The sequence below is a fragment of the Heterocephalus glaber genome, unplaced genomic scaffold, assembly GCF_053883595.1.
Source record: "Heterocephalus glaber isolate CG9 unplaced genomic scaffold, H.glaber_assembly_v1.0 deba00001553, whole genome shotgun sequence".
NCBI classification, from domain to species: domain Eukaryota; kingdom Metazoa; phylum Chordata; class Mammalia; order Rodentia; family Bathyergidae; genus Heterocephalus; species Heterocephalus glaber.
This window is the reverse complement of record NW_028258344.1, coordinates 12121810-12136765: the sequence shown is the minus strand read 5'-3', so window position 1 is coordinate 12136765 and position 14956 is coordinate 12121810. Positions and strand designations below refer to the sequence as shown.

Here is a 14956-nt window from a genome sequence, read left to right as displayed (position 1 = left end):
GATATCAGTTTTCTGACATTTGTTGAAATTTGTTTTGAAGCCTGGTAGGGTTCAAAACAAAGTGGGACAACTTTCATAAAAATTTTATATGTGCTTGGAAGGAAATTTTGTTTCTTGATCTTTCAGTTACTGAGATATAACTGAAGATTTACAGTTTATAATCCTTATGATATTGTCAATTCTTCCATATATATTTTGATGCTATAGTATTAATGCTAGGTACACTAGATTAATGATATTTACATCTTTCTAATATATTGAATGATTCATCACTATAGGTAGATGTACATATTTACATACATCTATATATATTAGACATATATATGTACACAATGTATATATTGATATATATACTGATATATTATGCCTAAAAGTGGTTTTGCCCTAATTCTTTGTTTTATATGCCATGCCAGTTTTTGTATAGGTTTCTTTAGTATTTGTATGGTTTATCTTTTTCTGCTGTTTTTTCTTTAACCATTCTATTTTCTGTATCTCTTATAACTACCACTTAAGAGGATATTTTCAGTCATATGTAAGATTTCACAATTAGAGGATATAATCTCTTCTTATTTATTATATATTTATTATTCCTTTTCTGATACTATTTGTATGGGGTTTTTTTCTTTCCTTTTCTACATTGTAGATATCTTACCTTCCTTTAAATTTATCTTCTCTCTGTCTTAAATATTTCACCTACATACATCAAGAGCCACATCAAAGTATCTACAGATAGATAATCCATGATTACCTCATTTGACATTTCTTTTTAGTTTTAGAACTTCCTCTAGCCATTATTTTAGCCACTGTAACCCTCTCATATCTTAAGATCTTGAGTTTATAATCTTGCTATATGGTCTTTGCTTATAGTAGATTGATTGCTCATGTGTTTTATAAATTTTTAATGAGGAACTTTTCTTCAGCAGAACTTTAGCTATAGGAATTCTGAGTGGCCTGGCTGAAGACTGTATCTTGGATTTATTGGTACAAAATGTATTAATAAAATTGATTTAATCCATGGTCTGTTGCTATAACAAAAAACCTGAGGCTGGATACTTTATAAAGAGAATTCATATAACTTACAGTTTAGAAGGCTCAAAGTTCAAGATTTGGTAGCTCCAGGAATATAGTAGATGGCATAATGCTGGGAAAGCATGGAAGAGGGAGAAAGAGATCACATAGTGAGACAGAAAGCAAGAGGGATTCAAGGGCCAAGTTTACTCTTTTTATAGCAATTCATTATTGAAGGAACAAACTTCCGATAACCTGATTTAGCTTCCACTAGATCCTACCTATAAAAGGTTCCACTGCCTCAACACCACCTCTGTGGGACAAATTTAGACCATTTCCAAACCATCACATTTATTAAATTTTATTGGTGTATAGATTTTTATCTCTTTAATGGAGGCTATTATTCTCAGAAGGTTCTCATTTTATGCTACAATGTTAATCCCAGCTCTCAACTTGAGGCCCCAAATCTTGATCCTCTTCCCAACTATACACAATAATACCTTAACCAGTGCTATCATTGTATTACCTCACATGCTTACAGCTCTACTTGACAGGTTCTTCTTTATTTCAGTCTCCTCGGGATTTTTTTATATATTTCTGAAAGCTCCACTCTATTTGTAAATATTTGTTATATTTTATCTACCATTTCCTAGCTGAGCAAGAGCAAGAGAGTATTTTAGTTGACTTGTTTTCCATATTACTAGAAATGTAAGGCCTATGACTGGTTTGCCATTATTCCTGGTGTTCTGAAATTCCATGGTTATATAATTGTGGATTTATTTTAATTCATTTAAACTCAACAGCCCCTGTCTACAGCCCTACCATCCTGAACACACTGATATTGCTGGAAATTCTTGTTTTTAGTTCTGGAATTTTTTTCTCATTAGTTTTCTTATAATATTTTCCCTTCCACTTTTTTTGTTGTTTGTATAACTTTCTTATTTATCAGATGTTAGACTGTGTTATCTAATTAATTTACTTGTATTCTCTATTTTCATTTTGTTTTACTTTCTGAGAAATTCCCTCAATGTTATTTCTGAATCAAATGAATTTTAAGTTTCTTCTCTTCTTAAATCTCTAATTGTTCCTTTTTCAAAGCATTCTGCTCTTATTTCTTGAATATATCAGCTCTTGTTTTAGAAACATTGATTGTACTTATTACTGTTTCTTTGAAATTGCTTTTTGTTTTCCTCCTGTTACTATATTTATTTTTCTGCACTCTAATTTTATGTTTTCCTGGTGCCTCTGTTTCTGGTTGAAGAACTTAGGGACCTTGACTGCTTATTCACAGAAAGAAGGAGGCGCTGAAAAGCTGAAAGGAAGCCTGGTGTACATGGGAGTGACTTGCCAAAAAACAGATTTCACAGTTCACTGAGTATCCCAAAATAACGCTATGAAGTCATTTTTCTTCTTTAGGGTGCTATGGTTTCTCCACTGTCCTGCTTGGAACATATATCCCTGGATTTTGGTGTTCTTGTTTTTGGGTAAGAAGAGCAGCCAATCTATGTGTTAAGAGCATCACATAAACTACTTGTTTGCCATCTAAGATTGTAACTCTCTATGGTCTATACCACCATGTGAAAGCTCCTGTTTTTATTTCTCCTGAAAATATATTTCTCTAAGAATGTGAGAGGGGTCATACCTAAGAATGGAGTTGGTACATAGAGAATTTAGAGTTCTTACTCAGATTTTCAGTCTGTTTTCTTGTCATTGCCTCTCCATTCTTACCTTCCATACCCTACAGTGTTATAAATCTCTTACCCTATCCAGAGTTTCTGTGAAGCTAATGAACTTGCTTTTCATTGATAAGTCTCTCTGATCAACTACTTCATTTATTTTCCTGTATTTTCTTTCTATCTTTATATTGTATTGTTCAGGTCTGCCACTAGTTTTAGCAAAGATGAAGCTGGTGTGTTTCTCTTCTGCAGTACCCTTGTTATTTTGGAGGTTATTGTGTGGGACACATGGGGTGGTAATTTCTTTATTCAAACATTTTGTTTCAGACAAAAAGTTCTGTCAATAGAGAAGAACATGAGTTAAGTAAAAATCCATTAAGTAGAAGTTGGTTTCAATAATTTTTATGTACTTGCAGCTCTCAAAGTAAACCATGAGAATGCTCTTCCATTATTCTGTCAACTAAAAAGCTAACCCCAACTTAGGTGAGGCAAGATTATTCAAAAGGATTATTGAAAGAGAGAGGAAACAGACTATTGAAATAGGAAGAATAGCCAAGCTTAAGATCTATCTCAATAATCAGACAGAAAATGATTTTTCCTTTCTAGAGCAAGCATAAGAAAGCTGAAAAGAACCGGGTGTCAGGAAGACAGATGAACAGGTGGAGGTTACTTGATTGAACATTACATCAGAGGCTATTTTACCTTAATATCAGGTGATCCTCAGGTGGTCCTTATGGAGGGGCTGAAGCGCTAACTCAGGCTGAGGGTGGATAAAAATCCATGGACAAAAGAGAGAAGTTGAACTAAAGTTCAGCCAAGTCATAGTGGCAGGTGCAGTAAGTTCCTGACTTATGAGCATTCCAGTTGCAAATTTTCATAGGTGTACTATATAAGACTCACTTCGTCAGTTTACTGGCTTAGGAACGAATCTGATTTAGGAGCAATTCTCCTGGAATGGAACTCGTTCTTAAATTGGGGACTTACTTTTATTTTGTCCATATTTATCAATGAAGATAAGAACTTTTAACTATTTTTGAGGCAAAAATGGGAATCTGAAGGGTCTGACCTAGACTGGTTATAGATAAGTGAGAGGATAATCCATGAGTCTTATCTAAGTCATATGAAGCATGATAGTTCCTTTCAGTAAGCTATTTCTGGAAAGCAACAGGATAGTGAAATTAATGCAGCTATTATTGTGTTTCACAATCACAAGGCTTGGGTAAACCTCAACATTATAGGTAAATTCTCTCTTTTTGCTCTTCTATCCCAGACCCAGCAGACCTCTGCATAGATGCTACTTCCTTTTACCTTTGCCAGCTAATTTCTACTCACCATTAAGTATTACACACAGGCAACATCTCTCCTGGGAATTCCAAGCTACCTCCCCAATTATGACAGAACAACTCTGTATCTTCTCTCTATAAATGAATCACAGTGCATGTAATATCTGCCTAGTCCTTAAGGACAGAGTGGTGCCTTATTCATCACGGTATCCTCTGCACTCAACACACTGACAGAAACTCTGGTGGGATTTCTGTAAACATTGAATGGATGTGGTGCGGTTACCATGGCTATGGCCTTGGAAAAGCAGCCTCTTCTCCCAGCCAGCTGAGAAGCAGAACGATCTCCAAATCCTCGGGATTGTTCACAGAATGATGACCCAATTGATTGATGATCCATTCCTCCACTTTGAAGATTCTCCACTGTCTTTTTATACCTACTTGAAATGGATGTTGAAATTAATTTTTTAAAAATCAAATAGCTATCTTGCTCAGAGAATATTTATCAATATTGACCTATAAGTCCATGTAACTGATCACTGACAGTTGATACTTGTGCTAAATTGTTAAAAGAGACTTCTTTCTGACTGACTTTCAGGGAAGGGAAGAAATATGGGTAAATTTGAAAAATATTTTTCTAAGAAAATGCAAACTTTTATACTCAAAAAGCACATTGAATCTGTCATAATTATGGTTCATAGGGTACTTGAAAGTTATGTAGTTTAATCCCTTTATTTTTAATTTAAAAAAATTAAGCCTCTAAAATATGACATATCAAAGTTTAGAGAGAACCAAGAAGTAACTGTTTCTTTTGTTTCCCAAGTTGAGAATTTTAGTTTATGAGAACAAAGATGAGGGGCTTTTTGGTTAATGCATAGAAGAATTCTTGGTGAAATGCACAACAAAATCCAAAATAATTTTCATTAAATGTTAAACTCCAGGAGAGTCTCAGAATTTTAAATGTAAATATGCTATCATACTGTTGTTTAATACATCAAATGGAATATTTCTGAATATAGCAATCAAATGTTATGGAAAGCTCTTCAGTGTAAAAGAATCATAAATCATTAGAAGTGAGTAGATAGAAATCCCTTTTACCTGATGACAAGCAGTCCAGGGGTTGTTTTCAAATGAACTTACTAGTGGGTATCCAGGTGAAGCTCCATGTCATTGCTGATTGTGTCCATTCATTCCATTGCTGAGCCAGGTTGAAAATGCTAACTTGATATTGGATTATTTTAAGCTGGAAAAACATAAGAAAACACTATTTTACTCATGTAACAAGTTTCATGAATGGCTAAGTCCCAAAAACCTCTTGTGTAGAAGTCATGAATTTTTCCTTAGTACTTATAAGTGCTCAAATGTTCACTTAGAAGGCAAGTATTAAAGTGACACTGGATCTTTTATGTGAAAAAGTGGTGGTATGTGAGTACTATGGAAAGGTGCAAAAAGCCAAAGTAAAATGTTGCTGGCTTCTTAATTCTTCTTGGATGGACCAGCACAAATCTGTATCTTCATTCCATAAACCCAGCCTCAATAGCTTCCAAGTCACCCTGGCCCTATAATGTGTAGAGCTGCCACCTCTCATTTATCATACTATTTATTATCACATGGTCTAAGTCAAATGGTGATTATCATCTTTAAAAAAGGAAAAGCCAGCCTGGCACTAACAGGTGGACCTTCATGCTTCTAGTTCCCAGCCTTGTTCCCATAGATGGACCATAATGTTCTTCTGCTGAACATATACCTTTTCACAGAATGCCAACATCAAACAAGTTTCTCTGTATCTGCTATTAAATGAGACAAAAACAAAATAATGTGATCATGTCTAAACATGGACCAGAAAAATGACCAAAGATGTTCTTTTTCTAGCAAATACACATGACTACTGCTTCTATACCAATTATAATTTATCCCTACTTTGTTTCACCCATCTGCTAGATAAAATTAAGATATCTGATAATAGAATTATTCCCCTTGTTCACATGTATTTAGGCCAGAGAAAACCCCTAATTCTTTAAACTCTCCACAAGATCATGTAAGGGAAGCCCATTTCCCATAGTGAGTTCTAACACTATTTTATGAGACTACCCATCATTCCCTGCACTGAATTGTCCTCCTTATTGTAACACATCAATGAACCAAATGTTTTTACTGTCCATATGTCCTGAGAGTCTTTCAGTCACAGGCTTCAGTAATCCTTTCCAATAAGTAAAGGTACAAATTAGTAGTTCAGGGAAATGCTAATAATCTGTTCCTTTTCCAACACATGCATTTTGTTCTGATAAATTAGATGTACTATCCAGTTAAGAAAATTTGCATTCTGCTTTCAAGAGAATTAGGGGAAATGTTGGGCACCAAAATAAAACTTTCCCAAACTTTCTGATTTTTACCTAGTGTTGTAGAAAGAATGATTGTCTGATAACTAGTATTCAGGCTGGTAGCATTAATTTGTTACATTGAAATTTATATTCCTATACAATGCTCTTTTTTTTAGCTGATATAATAATTTTTATTCCGCTACTGGTTCCTGCTATGGTTTGAGTGTGTCCTCAAAAGTTCATATGTTGGATCTGTCCTGTCACTCCTGGCCTAGAGGAAGGAGCTTCTGAGCTGCTGTCCCACCACTCCCAACCCAGAAGAAGGAGCTTTTGGGCCACCATCTCTTCTGCCTCTCCCAGCCCAGAGAAAGGGGCTTCTGAGCCACTGTCCCACTGCTTCTAGCCCAAAGGAAGGGGCTTCTGGGCTACCATCCAGCCCACCGCTCCTAGCCCAGAAGAAGGGGCTTTTGGGCCGCCATCTCTCCTGCCACTCCTAGCCCAGAGGAAGGGGCTTCTGAGCTGCTGTCCCATTGCTCCCAGCCCAGAGGAACAGGCTTCTGGGCCAGCATCCATCCTGCCACACCTGGCCCCTGTCCCACCTCTCCCAGTTCAGAGGAAGTCAGCCATGTGTGTGCCAATAGCAGTGCCCCCTCATCCCTGGTAGAAATGAGAAGACATGTAAATAAGTCTCAAAACCAGACTTTCAAATCACTTACAGCAACCCCAAAGGGAAATGAGATGGAACACTCTGGTACTGAACCACCTGGATCCACTGAACTGTCAACAAAAGGGGATCTGGAAAAAATGAAATTGGAAAGAATTTCTCAGACAACAGCAGAGATTGTGCTCCTAGTGCAAGACATGATTAATAAATCTAGAGAGGAGCTCAGGAACATGATGGAATCCCAACATAGGAAACAAATGGAATCCATAAAACAGATGCAAATAGATTTCCAGGACATGAAAAACTCCATTGAAAGTCTACACAGCAGAATGAGCCAATGTGAGGACAGAATTTCAGATATAGAAGATAAGATTGCAATTAATGACCAGGAAAAGAAAAATTGCTTCAAAATTGTAAGGGAACACAAGAAATCAATCCAGCAGCTGCTAGATGATGCAAAGAAGAATAACATAAGAATGATTGGAGTCAAAGAAGAAACAGGAGAGAGTTGAGATGACATAAAAAAAAAACTGTTCACAGAAGTGATGGCAGAAAACTTCCCAAGCAGGGGAAAAGAACTTGACATACAGATGAGTGAGGCATATAGGACTCCAAATAGCCTTGATCAAAAAAACTCTACACATAGGCATATAATTATTAAGATCCCAGAAACTCAACAGAAGAACAAAGCTCTACAAGCAGTCAGAGAAAAGAAACAAATCACATACAAAGGAAAGCCCATCAGAATCACAGCAGACTTCTCAACACAAACCATCAAGGCATGAAGAGCTTGGAGTGACATATTCCAAGCTCTAAAAGAAAACAGTCTCCAACCCAGATTGATGTACCCTTCAAAACTATCTTTCAAAATGGATTGAGAAATAAGATACTTTCATGACAAAGAGCACCTTAGGAACTTCGTGAATACCAAACCAGCACTCCAAAGAATTTTACACAATATCCTAGGAACAGACATTGAGGATCACAACCCCAGGAAGCAAAGCAGAATGAACCCATCTGGCATGACAAGAAATTAAATATAAAGGGGGAGAATCCAACAACAAGAAAAAGTCATGAGATCGATGAGTCAATATGTTTCAGTTATAACCATCAATGTTAATGGTCTCAATTCACCAATCAAAAGAAATGGACTGATAGAATGGGTCAAGAAGCAAAATCCAACAATATGCTGCATACAAGAAAGACAATTCAAAATGAAACTTATAGACTGAAAGTTAAAAGGTGAAAAACAATACTCCATGCGACAGAAACCCAAAAAAAAAGCAGGAGTAGCTATCCTCTTTACAGATCAAGTAGATTTCAAACCAACACTGATTAAGAGAGATGAAGAAGGACACTACATCCTTGTAAAGGGAACAATCCAAGAGGAAATTATGACAATCATAAATATCTATGCACCAAACACTAGTGCACCCAACTATATAAAACAAATACTAATGGACATGAAAAGTCATATATGCACTAATAAAATTGTAATGGGGGACCTGAACACCCCACTGTCACAAATAAATAGATAGATCAACTAGACTAAAAATAAGTAATGAAATACTAGAACTCAATCAAACTCTTGAACAAATGAACTTAACAGATGTTTACAGAGTGTTCCACCCCACAAGATCAGAATACACATTCTTCTCAGCTGCACATGGGTCATTCTCCAAAATAGACCACATACTCACACATAGAACATGTTTAAGTAAGTGCAAAGGAATTAAAGTTATCCCCTATATATTATCAGATCATAGTGCAATGAAACTGGAGATCCATAGCAAAAGAACCTGGAAAAATTTCATAAACAAGTGGAAATTGAACAACACACTTCTGAATAACCAATGAGTCACAGAGGAAATTAAAGAAGAAATCAGACAGTTCCTTCAATTAAATGACAATGACAATACAACATATTGGAATCTGTGGGACACAATGAAAGCAGTCTAAGGAGAGAAATTCATAGCAGTGAATATACATATTAGGAAAACAGAATGAGCCCAATTAAACAACCTGATGCTGAACCTCAAGCCTCTAGAAAAAGAAGAGCAGGACAAACCTAAAGCTCCTACAAGGGAGTAAATTATGAAGATCAGAGGAGAAATCAATACAATGAAGACTAAGAGGACAATACAAAAAATCAATGAAGCCAAGAGTTGGTTCTTTGAAAGAATCAACAAAATTAACAAACCCTTAGCCAAGCTTATCAGAAAAAGGAAAGAAAAGGCCCAAATCCATGCAATTAGGAACGAAAAGGGTGAAATTACAACAGACCCTGCAGAAATCCAGAGGATCAGCAATACCTACTTCCAGAACCTATACGCCAATAAGATGGACAACACAGAAGAAATTGACAGATTCCTAGATACATATGAATTACCAAAGTTGAATGAAGAAGATCTAAAATTTCTAAACAACCCAATATCAACCAATGAAATTGAAAACATAATTAAAAACGTACCAATTAAGAAAAGCCCGGGCCTTGATGGCTTCACTGCTGAATTCTACAAGACATTTAGAGAGGAACTACTGCCACTACTGTTTAAACTCTTCAATGAAATTGAAAGGGAAGCAATACTCCTAAATTCATTTCTGGAAGCAAGCATCACCTTGATCCCCAAAGCAGAGAAAGACCCATCCAAAAAGGAGAACTATAGGCCAATCTCACTAATGAACATAGATGCAAAAATCCTTAATAAGATAATGGCAAACAAAATGCAGAAGATCATCAAGAAGATTATACACCCTGATCAAGTGGGATTCATTCCAGCGATGCAGGGATGGTTCAATATACACAAATCAATCAATGTAATACACTATATCAATAGAGCCAAGGACAAAATCCATATGATTATCTCCATAGATGCAGAAAAAGCATTTGACAAAATCCAACATGCATTTATGATAAAAACCCTACAAAAAATTGGAATAGATGGTCTCTACATCAAACTGATAAAAACCATCTATGAAAAACCAAAAGCCAGCATCATACTAAATGATCAAAAACTGAAATTCTTCACACTAAAATCAGGAACAAGACAAGGATTTCCACTATCACCACTCCTGTTCAATATAGTTCTGGAAATATTAGCCACAGCAATTAGACAAGAGAAAGGAATAAAGATAGGAAATGATGAAGTCAAATTATCATTATTTGCACATGACATGATACTGTATATAGAAGACCCTAAGAACTCCACCAAATGTCCTCTAGACTTAATAACCAAATTCAGTAAAGTAGCTACTTGCAAGATCAACACACAAAAATCAATAGCTTTCCTCTACACCAATGACAGACTCACTGAGAGAGAAATAGGGCAAATAATTCCTTTCACAATAGCATCCAAAAAACTGAAATACCTAGGAATCGAACTAACAAAAGAAACCAAAGACCTCTTCTCTGAAAACTATAGCACTCTGAAAAGAGAGATTGAAGATGATATCAGAAAATAGACAGACATCCCCTGGTCCTAGGTAGAAAGGATTAATATGGTGAAAATGGTCATACCTCCAAAACTGCTATATAGATTTAATGCAATTCCAATTGAGATCCCAGCAGCATACTTCATGGACCTTGAGAAATCAATCCAAAAATTCATTTGGAATGAGAAGAGACCCAGAATAGCAAAAGCAATTCTAGGTAACAGAGCCATGGCAAGGGGTATCACAATCCCCAACCTGCAACTCTACTACAAAGCTACTGTGATAAAAACAGAATGGTACTGGCAAAGAAACAGACCTGAGGACCAGTAGAACAGATTAGAACATGCAGAAACAATGCCAGACACACTCATCCATCTCATGTTCAAGAAAGGAGCCAAACACCCTCACTGGAGGAAAGATAGCCTCTTTAATAATTGGTGCTGGAAAAATTGGCTTTCAATTTGCCAAACATTAAAACTAGACCTATATCTCTCGCCATACACTAAACTAAAATTGAAATGGATTAAAGATCTAAATAATAAAATAGAAATGCTGAACCAGCTGGAACAGAGGTTAGGTAGAACTCTGGAAGACATTGGTGTAGGAAAAGATTTTATGAACAAAACCTCAGTTGCCCCTGAACTAGCACAATCAACAAGTGGGATCTCTTCTTATTAAAAAGCTTGTACACAGCAAGAGAAACCACCAGCAGTGTGAAGAGACAACCCACAATGTGGGAAAAAGTCTTCACCTACTCTTCCTCAGACAAAGGTCTACTATCTCGAATCTATAAAGAACTTACAAAGATCAGACCTCTCAAATTTAAAGACCCAATCTGAAAATGGGCATCTGAAAGGAGCAGACATTTCTCAGACAAAGAAGTAGAAATACCAAATAAATACATGAAAAAATGTTCAACATCACTGATCATTGGAGAGATGCAAATGAAAACTCCACTGAGATTCCACCTCACTCCAGAAAGAATGGCTGCTATCATGAAATCAACCAATAACAAATGCTGGCAGGGCTGTGGGGAAAGAGGAACCCTGCTCCACTGCTGGTGGGAGTGTAGACTGGTGCAAGCACTGTGGAAATCAGTATGGAGATATCTCAAAGAACTAGGACTGGAAGTCCCATTTGACCCAGCTATTCCTTTGCTGGGGATCTTCCCCAAAGAATTAAAAGAACCATACCACAGTGATATTTGTGCACCCATGTTCGTCGCAGCACAGTTTGTGATAGCTAAAACTTGGAAACAGCCCAAAAGCCCATCAACTGGAAACTGGATAAAGAAAATGTAGTTTTTTTATGAAATTGAGTACTACTCAGCCATAAAAAATGAGAAATTGGAGACATTTACACTTAAATGGATGCACATTGAGGCAATACTCTTAAGTGAAATAAATAGGACACACATGCGTAAATACCAAATAGTTTCTCTGGTGTGAGAAACTGAAAGTGTAAATAAGGACTAAAATGTATAATAGGTAATGTGAAATAGGAAGAAAAGGGGAAATGGGGAAGGAAGTGGGAGGGGTAGGAGAAAGGAAAGAAAGGAATGAAATTAATATGAGAAAATGGAAAAATAGGAGCAAAATCTTTGTAAATAGGGAGAAATGGAGAGGGTAAAGGGAGGGCTGGCCAAGGGTGAAAAATAAGAACCAAGAGAGACTATGTAAAGGTGCAAATTTCCAATGATGAATGTCATTATATTGTAAACCTAAAATGTACCAATGATTAGAATGAATAATTGATAATGCAAAATAGGAAGAAAAGGTCCAAAGGGGTAGGGGTAATGGGAGGGGCAGGGGAAAGGAAAGAAGGGAAAGGAAAAATGCTGAGAAATGGAAAAAATGGAAACAAAGTCTTTGTAAATAGGGAAGGGTGGAGGGGGTGAAGGGAGGGCTAGGAATGGGAAAAAAATAAGAACCAAGATGCATCATGTAAAAGTACAAGTTCCCAATGAGAAATGTAAATGTGTTGTATACCTAAAATGTACCAATAAAAGAATTTAAGTAATAAAAATATTTTCATATGTTGGAATCTTAATTTCTCTAAGTGGAAGTTTTGGGAGAAGGGGGTAAGTGGGAAGTATTTGTGTCATGGGAGGCAACCCTTATGAGTGGATTAATGTGTTTCTAATAAATGTGGGACTGGATTAATTCTCATCAGAGTGGTTGAGTTCTCGCAGGACTGGATTAGTTACCACAATAATGGGAAGTTCTAAAACCAGGCTGCCTCCCATGTTTTTCGCTTATGAACTACTACTTGTCATTCCACCATCCTCTATGTGTTGAAACATGAGGTACTTACCAGTACCTCAATGTGGGAATTTCTAACCTTGGTAAGAATAATAAACATCTTTCATTTATGAATTACTCACTCTCGGGTATTCTGTTACAGCAATAGAAAATAAAGTTAGGCCCCCACTAATTAAAATGGCTAATTTAATGCCTAATACTTACTTAATATATTTTCACTTTTCTTTAATAGCAAAACAAGAGATTTAATTGCTTAAATTTCTGAGACTTTTTGTTGGAATAGTTGGGTTAATGCTTTGGGAGAGTTATAACTTGAAAATTGCTTCTGTGCTTACAGAGAAACAATGGGGGAAGGGTAGGTAAAGTTAGCCCCAGAATTTTAGCAATCCACTAAATGTCTAGGGCTCACAGAAGACCAAAATGTCTGATTAGGTTTCCCGTCCAGCACCTCACTAATATGCTAAAAGTTTATAAGCCATTAGAAGTAGAACAAGGGCAAATAACACATCCAAAAAAATTATTTAACTAAGTGGTAATTATAGTCATCAGGAAAGGATACAGTATTGTGACCCAAGAAGCAGTATACTCTAAGATTACACCTAAATGAAAAAAAAAGCAAAATTAAAGATATATGAATTAAAAAACGGGATGACTGGGTAAAATTTGAATGAATCATCTTATCAATTTTATAGTAAAGAAATCTAGAAATGCCCTAGAGCAATCTTGGAGAGAGTACATATTTGAATGTAGTGGAAAGAGATGTAGTATTCCATCTACAAAATATTTAGTGCCTACGTAATGCAAGACATGGGTCTAAGCATGGAGGAGATATGGATGAGTGAGGGAAAAACACTATATTCTGTATCCTTACAGAGATAATAGGAAAAACAGGTATTAATATGACAATTATAAGTTGAATTGTGGCCCTCAAAAAGATATGCTGTTCTAACAAAGACCTGTTTGTGGCCTAATTTGGAAAAGGCTCTTTTCAGAAGTACTTAAAGACCTCAAGATGAAATCATCCTGGATTACCCAGGTGAACTCTAAATCTAATGATAAATATCTGTAGAAAGAAAAGGAAAATAGATAAGAAGACTGTGTGGGAAAAGAAGCAGAGATTGGAGTGATGTGGCCACAATCTAAGGAATGCTCAGAGCCATCAATAACTGGAAGAGGCAAGTAAGGATTTTGCCCTAGAACCTTCAGAGGGGGCACAGTCTTGCCAGCCTTGGTGTTTGACTTCTGGACTCCAGAGCTGTGAAAGAATATGTTCGTTTTAATGATGCAGTTTGTTAACAATTTATTAATTCAGGGCTAGAACAATCATACAATCATACAATCTAAAAATTGTAGACTATGTGTCCTAGTCACTTTCTTTGTCCCTGAGACATAATACCCAACATCCACAGCTTAAAGGAGAGGTTTATTTTGGCTCACAGTCTTAGTCCATGGCTCACAGGCTCCAAAGCAGAAACAGCATGGTGAATGGGCCTGGAGGGAACAAAAGCTGCTCATCCCACAGCAGTCTGAAAGCAAAAAAAAAAAAGAGAATCCAGGGAAGGAGACTACCCTTCTAGGTCATACCCCATAGTGAACTGCTTTTGCTGATCGGGGTTTACCTCCTACCATCACATTTAGCTATGGATTCATCAGTGGATTTATCCATTAATGAATATAATGCTCCAATGATCCATCACTTTCTAAAAGCCCCACTTCTGAACACATGAGGCTTTTGTGGAACATTCTAGGTCTAAATTGTAACACTGAAAGAAACACAGTTCTGTAAATGCAGATAACAAAGGTGCTTGATCTAAACTTGGCAGAGAAATTTTGCAAATGGTAATAAACAAAGACCCTAAAAGAAGATTCCAGAAGGTTAAATGGGTCAAGACCAAAAAAAGACAATTTTAAGAGATGGCACTTTTCAGTGTTAAGATTTTATGTGTACTAATATTGAATTAATTTAATTATATAAAATAAATCAAATGATAATCAACTACAAAGATGATATTAACTTTTCTTACTGAGAAATCTTTTCTGTGATACCTAAGTGCCTTGACTAACCAATATTTTTCCAAACCAACAAAAAATAAGAGTGAGTAGAGAGTAGGATAGCCCTCTTCCCTGCTTCTGTGCTATTTCAGGCAGCTGAGGGACAGGCCATCTGTTATAAATTGAAGAAACACCTCAAATGTCTCCCCACATCCACCTATGGTACTCACCTTGAAACTGAAGGTCAAAGAGTCCCAGTGATACCTGAACCAGAGGTGTAGGCAGCCTTGGGCCTAAGAGACAGATGGGGTGGTCCTCAGAA

General features: G+C 36.4%; 1 protein-coding gene and 1 pseudogene across 2 annotated transcripts in view; one reads left to right on the top strand and one right to left on the bottom strand.

Moving 5' to 3' along the window:
* Positions 1 to 14956, top strand: part of Cpa6 (carboxypeptidase A6) — a 389851-nt gene that overhangs the window by 250170 nt on the left and 124725 nt on the right. The gene's annotated exons all lie outside the window — the stretch shown is intronic.
* Positions 5066 to 14956, bottom strand: part of LOC147824140 (uncharacterized) — a 206394-nt pseudogene continuing 196503 nt past the window's right edge. Inside the window, exon 2 of the transcript XR_015442719.1 lies at positions 5066 to 5207. The product of XR_015442719.1 is annotated as an uncharacterized LOC147824140 (transcript). The remainder of the gene's footprint in view (positions 5208 to 14956) is intronic.